At 29.8% G+C, this 7,728-nt stretch overlaps 1 protein-coding gene across 2 annotated transcripts in view; it reads right to left on the bottom strand.

Annotated features, from left to right (window-relative positions):
* Nucleotides 1–1,997: 1,997 nt before the first annotated feature.
* The window catches only part of LOC115227587 (complexin), a 295,618-nt gene continuing 289,887 nt past the window's right edge, over nucleotides 1,998–7,728 (bottom strand). For both annotated transcript variants that reach the window (XM_029798372.2, XM_036512047.1), the window contains exon 6: nucleotides 1,998–3,143. The gene's annotated coding sequence lies outside the window, so the exon portion shown is untranslated. The remainder of the gene's footprint in view (nucleotides 3,144–7,728) is intronic.

The raw sequence follows: 7,728 nt of genomic DNA, 5'->3' as shown, positions 1-7,728 counted from the left end.
ATATTTATTTTGCATAATTAATTCTGGTCTCTATATATACACGTTTTGGTATGAAAGCAATCGAAAGAATTGGAAAACTTCATAACCTCTTCATGTCATGTTTCCCAACTAGAATCTCACTTGAAATGAAATACCAGAAATATTCTCTTATCCTGCTTTTTTATATCTTATAATATTTAAGAACATATAGCTTTTTTGTAATTTTCATATTTCAAAGAAGTCTATTTATAGAATTAAGTATGTATTAATCTATCCGTTTTTCTATTCACCTAAAAAAGACCTTTCCTTTTTCTATTTTTGCTTATTTATATTCTTTGAAATTAATACTCCCAAGAATATACCTATATATTTAGAACACACAAATTCTTCCAGGAATTGTTGCTGTTTTAATATATCCTATTATGAACATTTAATTGGGTCTTTTTTATATTACCTTTATTTTTTTCTTTATTTTTTTCTTTGAACTCACAGTAGATGATTAAAAAAACAATTTATCCAACGAAATACTCATTTTAAAAAAAAGTATTTTTTAAATAATTTTTAACATATATATATATTTCATTATAAAAAAAAACGACACTTGCATACACACACATACCCACAAAAACAGATGTAATTTAATCATTTGAAACTACAGTACCTTTTTTATTTATTTATTTATTTCATATTTATATATGGACTTTAATATTGAATGTTAAATTTGCTTACTTTTTTAAACAAATCAAACATTCTTTGGATACATTGAACATATTCATTTCAGTACAATTTATCCATTAATTGTAGATTTTAAGCTTAGACTGTCTTAAAATCTCCTAAAGTCCCCTCATTCAATTTTATCGACCCATTGAGATTTTTTCAAAGGATGATTTAATGTTTATTAATGTTGTAATTACTTTTCTTGCTTTTATGCATTTACAATTGAATAAAAACCCGAACAAGTGTAAGGTAAAAAAAGTGTAAAAAGTAATTACAACTAAATTTTGCTAAAGGTAAAGATATGTAGTTTTCATTTGTTAAATAGGAAGACAAAACAAACAAAATGGGAGGAATTAAACATATGAGTGAAACAATAAGATGCATTTTTGACTCTGATCTCATGTACGCACAAAAAGAAAATGAAATAAGAAAAAAGAATAAAATTTACTGATCTGATATTGTTTAATACAATGAATATGAGATTAAAATTGCTTTTTTTTTATTGAAACCATAAATATATATACACAAAATGTTACACATACATATGCACATACATATACACGCATACACAAATACATATTTATATAGACACAAATATGTATACATAGTATGGAAAGACATACATATGTGCAATATGTATGTAAGTATACATACATATATATATATATATGTAAGTATATATATATATACATACATACATTATATATATACATATATATATTCAAATATTACATTTCATGGTTAGACTACACGTATAAATTTGTTTTTGCATCAGAATATTAATTAATCACATACAAATACTTTGATATATATATATATATATATATATTATCGTGTTAGAAAACAGATCTAATGGCTTGTATCCATTAGATCGCTCTGCTTTCTAACTCGATAATAATGTTTGATATTTTACGATATTTTGTATAATATATTCATTGAAGAAATAGCTCTTCAAAATATATATTAAACCAGTGTATCTTGGATAAATATCCCTATAGGAGGTTTAAATATCCTCATTGTGACTATATATATATATATATATATATATATATATATATATATTTTGCATGTGTTCAATTATTCTATATTCTAAAATGAAACTCACAAACTTATACAAATATTCTACACATAAAATGTTTAATATTTTGATGTCAATGAACTCCATTGCCTACTTAAATCTGTATATGTAGATACATTGTATGTGTGTATGTGAGAGAAACACTTATTCAGAGATGCAAAGATGACTCTTATACTTTAAGATATTACTAAACCATTGTCATAACAGTCTGTACTTTTTTTTCTTTAATAGTTAATTATATATGCCGCTGTAGTACGAAGTGTTATTAACAAGGTGGTATCAAAAGTCATCTTTATGAATCTGTGGATAAATGTTCAGCAGGCTGTTGTGTTATTCACTTTTATTATTGTGTTAATTTGTTAACGTTATTCAAGTTGTCATCTTGAAACAATTATTTAAAATATAAGAATTCATTACAAAGATATGTCTGAATAAAATAATATCTTTCAAAAGTATCAGCTATTTCCTTTCTACAGTTAATGAGAGAGAAGGAGGGAGAGAGAGAGAGAGAGAGAGAAAGAGGAGAGAGAGAGAGAGCAAGGTTTCCTAATATCTCTTTGTATATCAACATAATTTATATAAATATAATTCCGTCTTCGTTATTTCTTCAATCTCGTTATTGCTGTTGATAGGAAATAGTTAATTACTTTTGTTTGTTATTTGGTTGCCTCACGTATCAGGCTTTCAGTGACGCTGTGATTACCACTGTCAACCTTTTACGTTAAAGACAGGAAAGAGGTGGGGGTTGTGCTTAATGTATGCATTTCATCGTAATGATATGCTGTGTGATGTTTTACAGATGGACATTTTTGTATGAATATTATTTGATCTAGTAACAAGGCATAATGTTAAAAAACAAAATAAATTATTGCTATCCTAACTAAAACTTTTAAAATATACAACCACATGTAAAAATAACTTTTAAATTAAAAGAAAGAAATTGATTCGAAGTGATATTGGAGAATGGCTTCATAAATAAAATATTTGGGGGGAGAGATACAATTACATGCTTAGTTGTTTTTCAATTGGACAACAGTTAGTGGCAGGTCACAAAGAAGTTGCCATCTCCGATAATTAGGCAGGTATGTGTATGTGTGCAGTGGAAGGGTCACATACATTGACACTGATAAGCTCTACTTCTAGACAACTAACTCGGTTTGTATGCATACATCCACATTTTTAAATGGAGTAACGAAAAAATCAAATAAATAAAAATTCAAAATAAAAAAAATAACATCAGTGCTAAAGCCAGATTGTTCTGACTTTGAAACATCTTGTTGGTGCCTCACATAAAACATTGCTTTTTTTATGTAAGAACTGGTGAATGGTAGGTAAAGCCAGAATCCCAACTGTGTTACTTCAAGGAGTGCTGAAATACAAACACCATAATTCTAGAAACAGGTTCAATACTAAACAACAAATATAGAAATACAATGGTTTGAAAATAATGAGGTGGAATGAAAATCAACCTTAATATTTACTTAGGGACCAGAAGACTTCAGAATTGAACATAAGGAATTTGATATTCAGCTCATGAAGTATTTGACCCATCACGCAATTTGATAAAATAAATCCAATTATATTTAACAATTGATCAAAAGATAAAAATAAATAAAACTCAATTAGGTTATTTGTTTGTGTGCATAAGAATATATATATATATATATATATATAGATATATATATATATATATATATATATATATATATATATATATATATATATATATATATATATATATATATATATATATATATATATATATATATATATATATAGAGAGAGAGAGAGACGGAGATAATACATATATATACATATTAGAGGGAAACCAATTTATATATATATATATACACACACACACATATGTACATCTCTCTCTCTCTCTCTCTATATATATATATATATATAAATTATATACACACATATGTACATCTATATATATAGAGAGAAAGAGAAACAGATTATACATAAATATATATACATACACATATGTACACACACACACATATATATATATATATATATACACAAAAATATATATATACATACAGATATACATATTTACATACACACACATGTATATATGTATGTATCTATGTACGTTGTGCATGTACACATAATATCCTACATGACCATACATGATATGAATGTTTCAAGAATTCATTTGCATGAATTGTTGGCTGTAAGTTTTATCACTGAATGTCTTTCATACAGTCAGCCTATCAACAATATACTAGAAATATACACCCATAGGAAATGCAGAATGAGAATAGCGTAGTAAGCAGTAGACATCAGTCTTCACTTCACAGCAAACAGAATCTTAAATATTTGGATATTTATCATTTTGTAATGTTAATTCCATAGCAAGTAAAATTATTTTAGCAAGAAGTGTTACTAAGACATTTAATTATTACACAGCTGCTGAAGACACAAGTAATTAATGACACAAAGAATAATGGAAGGTTTCATTGTAGTTTGAATGCAATTGAATTGGAGCAGCTAATTATAATCGCTACCAACATTCAGACTGAAGTGCATGAAAAATCATATCACGATAGATAATATACGAAGCTTTTTGCCTCTCGGTCATAGTATTAGATTTAAATGTATTATCCAAAATATCATCTGTAGCTAATCAAAACTCTTAGCTAATCATACACATTTTTATTAGCCAATACTACTAAAATAATTAGCTACAGTGCAAAATGATAAATTACCAGAAATTGTCAAATTGCTAATATTAGCTACAGCCATTAAGGAATTGATCAAATCAAATTATTTTAAAGTCATAAGATGAAGTAATTAAGGAATATTAATCCAGAATGGAATGACAAAGAATTAGAAAAGATAACACACTTGGATAAATTCTATAAAATATTTTGCTTTACTGCTTTTCATTCTGAGTTCAAATCTTTTTAAATAAGTACAAAAGAAGAGATTTATGTATCATTTTTTGCTTTCAGTTTTACTCAAATAAGTTTTAGAACTGTTTAATTGTTTTTAACTTGGAAAATATCCACTTGCTAAACTTTCAGTTTACATGAGGTGATTTCTGCTCTCTTATTCATTGGATTTGACTTCATCTATCATTGTTTTGTCAATGTATGTCTATTCGCTAATTAGAATTAGTTATTAGAAGTAATTCAAGTTTAGCATATCATTTTATTTGAAAATTTTCCCATAAAATCTATCATTCATGACATGTAGTACTCGATATTTTCCTGTTTGATCTTGTATTTCATTGTCTTAGAGTATAAGAATATATAGTTTTTACTCATCACCAAAAAGAGTATTTTTTTCATTCAAAGAATACTATTAGCTTTCCTTAATTCACTATATTTGGTAAAGTCTAAATCCTTATCAAATAACCACAGTAATATCCTTCTCACCTTCAAAATCTTATTTACACTAATTATCTTGGAAAATACAATATCACAGTATCTGATTTCTCCTCCCATATAACATCTATCAAATTATGTACACCTGGTAATTGTCTTATTCCCCTTATGTACACCAAATAGATCAGAATATGTAATTTTCAACAAACATATATAGAACTTTAGTAAGGATTTTGTTTCATTAACTGTCAAATCACATACACAATTTGTGTTGCAACTGCCAAAAGAAAGAGTAAAGAGATTTTAAAGAAGTATCAATCATAGGCGTAGGAGTGGCCGTGTAGTAAGTAGCTTGCTTACGAACTACATGGTTTCGGGTTCAGTTCCACTGCATGGCAGCTTGGGCAAGTGTCTTCTACTATAGCCTCAGGCTGACCAAAGCCTTGTGAGTTGATTTGGTAGACAGAAACTGAAAGAAGCCCGTCGTGTATATATATATATGTATGTATATGTTTGTGCATCTGTGTTTGTCCCCCCAATGCTGGTGTGTTTACATCCCCGTAACTTAGTGGTTCGGCAAAAGATACCAATAGAATAAGTACTAGGCTTACAAAGAATAAATCCTGGGGTCGATGTGCTCGACTAAAGGCGGTGCTCTAGCATGGCCACAGTCAAATGACTGAAACAAGTAAAAGAGTAAAATAGATATGAACTTAGGTCATATTTGATCAAGATTGATACTGCTTTAAAAGTGGTAACAATCTCAAAGTAAATTAACAAACTATAAAGCTGTAATAATTTAGAAAATTCAAGGAATTATTCCATTACAATAGTTTGTATAGCAATTTTTATTGATATTGTGTCTACTTTATATCATTACTAACAATTTGATGTATTACATTAAGAATGCAAGAATACATTTTCAAACTTAATATTACAAAGTGAAGATTCTGTTATTTAGAAAATCATTCTACCTTGTAGTGAATAAATCGTTACTAAAAAGAAAATGTCTAATGATTCTTAGACAAGAATATATTAACAAATATGTTTTCTGCAATTTATAATTTTGGTAATTTTATATTTTCAATTGTATGGCAGATACATCAGTTACATTTGACGGACATTTGTCCTCATCTTGTTTGTTGTTAGCACAACGTTTTAGCTGATGTACTCTCCAGCCTTCATCAGGTGTCCTGGGTGAATGGGAATTTCGAACCTGGGTTCTCATTCCTAAGATATTTTTCGATGTTGCTATTCAAGTTACTGCCTGGAATCGAACTCGGAATCTTGCGGTTAGTAGCCCACACTCTTAACCACTACGCAATATGCCCATGGGCATATGGCATTAAGAGCACAGGCTACTAACCCCAAGATTTCAGGCAGTGACTTGAATAATAATAATAATAATATCGAAAAATACCTTAGGAATGAGAACCCAGGTTCGAACCCCCTCCCCCAGGACACCTGATGAAGGCTAACACAATGTTTCAGCTGAAACGTTGTGTTATCAATGAACAAGATGAGGACAAATATCCATCAAATGTAAATAATTCCTCATCTCACAAATACAGAACTGTGTATGGCAGATGTAGTGAAAGAGGATTTAATGATTTCTAATGCTGCACACATACATGCTATAATGGAAATCTATCGAAAATAATAAATATATATTTTTGGAATTTTATTCATACCCATCTTACGGTATTGAATTTGTCACCAATTATTGATGAGGTAGAAATGCTTAAAAGAATATACTTAATACTAGACTAAACATTTTACTTTCAAATTTCATCAGTTTTATTGTTGTCATTCCTCCTTCCATATATAATGAAAGAAATACCAACATTATTTTCAAACCTATTTACTTTATGTACTTCAGTACAAAACTTTATACCGGACCCAGTCAAATGCCAAATTTTTCTTAAAAGTAGGGATTACTTTAAATGAATTAATGATAGAATAAGATCATCATCATCATTTAACATCCATTGTCCATGCTGGCATGGGTTGGATGGTTTGACCAAGGCTGGAAGGCTGCACCAGGCTCCAGTCTGATTTGGCATGGTTTTCTATGGCTGGATGCCCTTCCTAATGCCAACCACTCCGAGAGTGTAATGGGTACTTTTATGTGACATCCATATCTACCACAACTGCGATTTTTGCTCTGCTTGATGGGTCTTCTTCTCAAGCACAGCATAATGCCAAAGGTCTTATCCATTGCCTCCGTGCGGCCCAATGCTCAAAAGGAACTCAGCCCCTTTGCCTCCATAAAGCCCAATGCTTGAAAGGAACTCAGTCCCTTTACCTCCATGAAGCCCAATGCTTGAAAGGAATTCAGCCACTTTGTCTCTGTGAGGCTCAATGCCTGAAAGGATCTTGACTCCGGGAGGCCAAATGCTTGAAAGGAACTCAGTGACTTTGCCTCTGTGAGACCCAACGTTTGAAAGGTGCTCTTTATGCACCACCAGCACAAGTGCCAGTTACACAACACCAGCATCAGGCACAACTATGATTTCACTTGGCTTGACAGGTCTTCTCAAGCACAGCATATAACCAAAGATCTTGGTTGCTAGTCATTGCCTCTGTGACGCTCAAAGTTTGAAGATCATGTTACAC

This window comes from Octopus sinensis, linkage group LG2 (assembly GCF_006345805.1).
Source record: "Octopus sinensis linkage group LG2, ASM634580v1, whole genome shotgun sequence".
Taxonomy (NCBI): domain Eukaryota; kingdom Metazoa; phylum Mollusca; class Cephalopoda; order Octopoda; family Octopodidae; genus Octopus; species Octopus sinensis.
The sequence above is the reverse complement of the archived record's forward strand: the minus strand, read 5'-3'. Positions and strand labels throughout refer to the sequence as shown.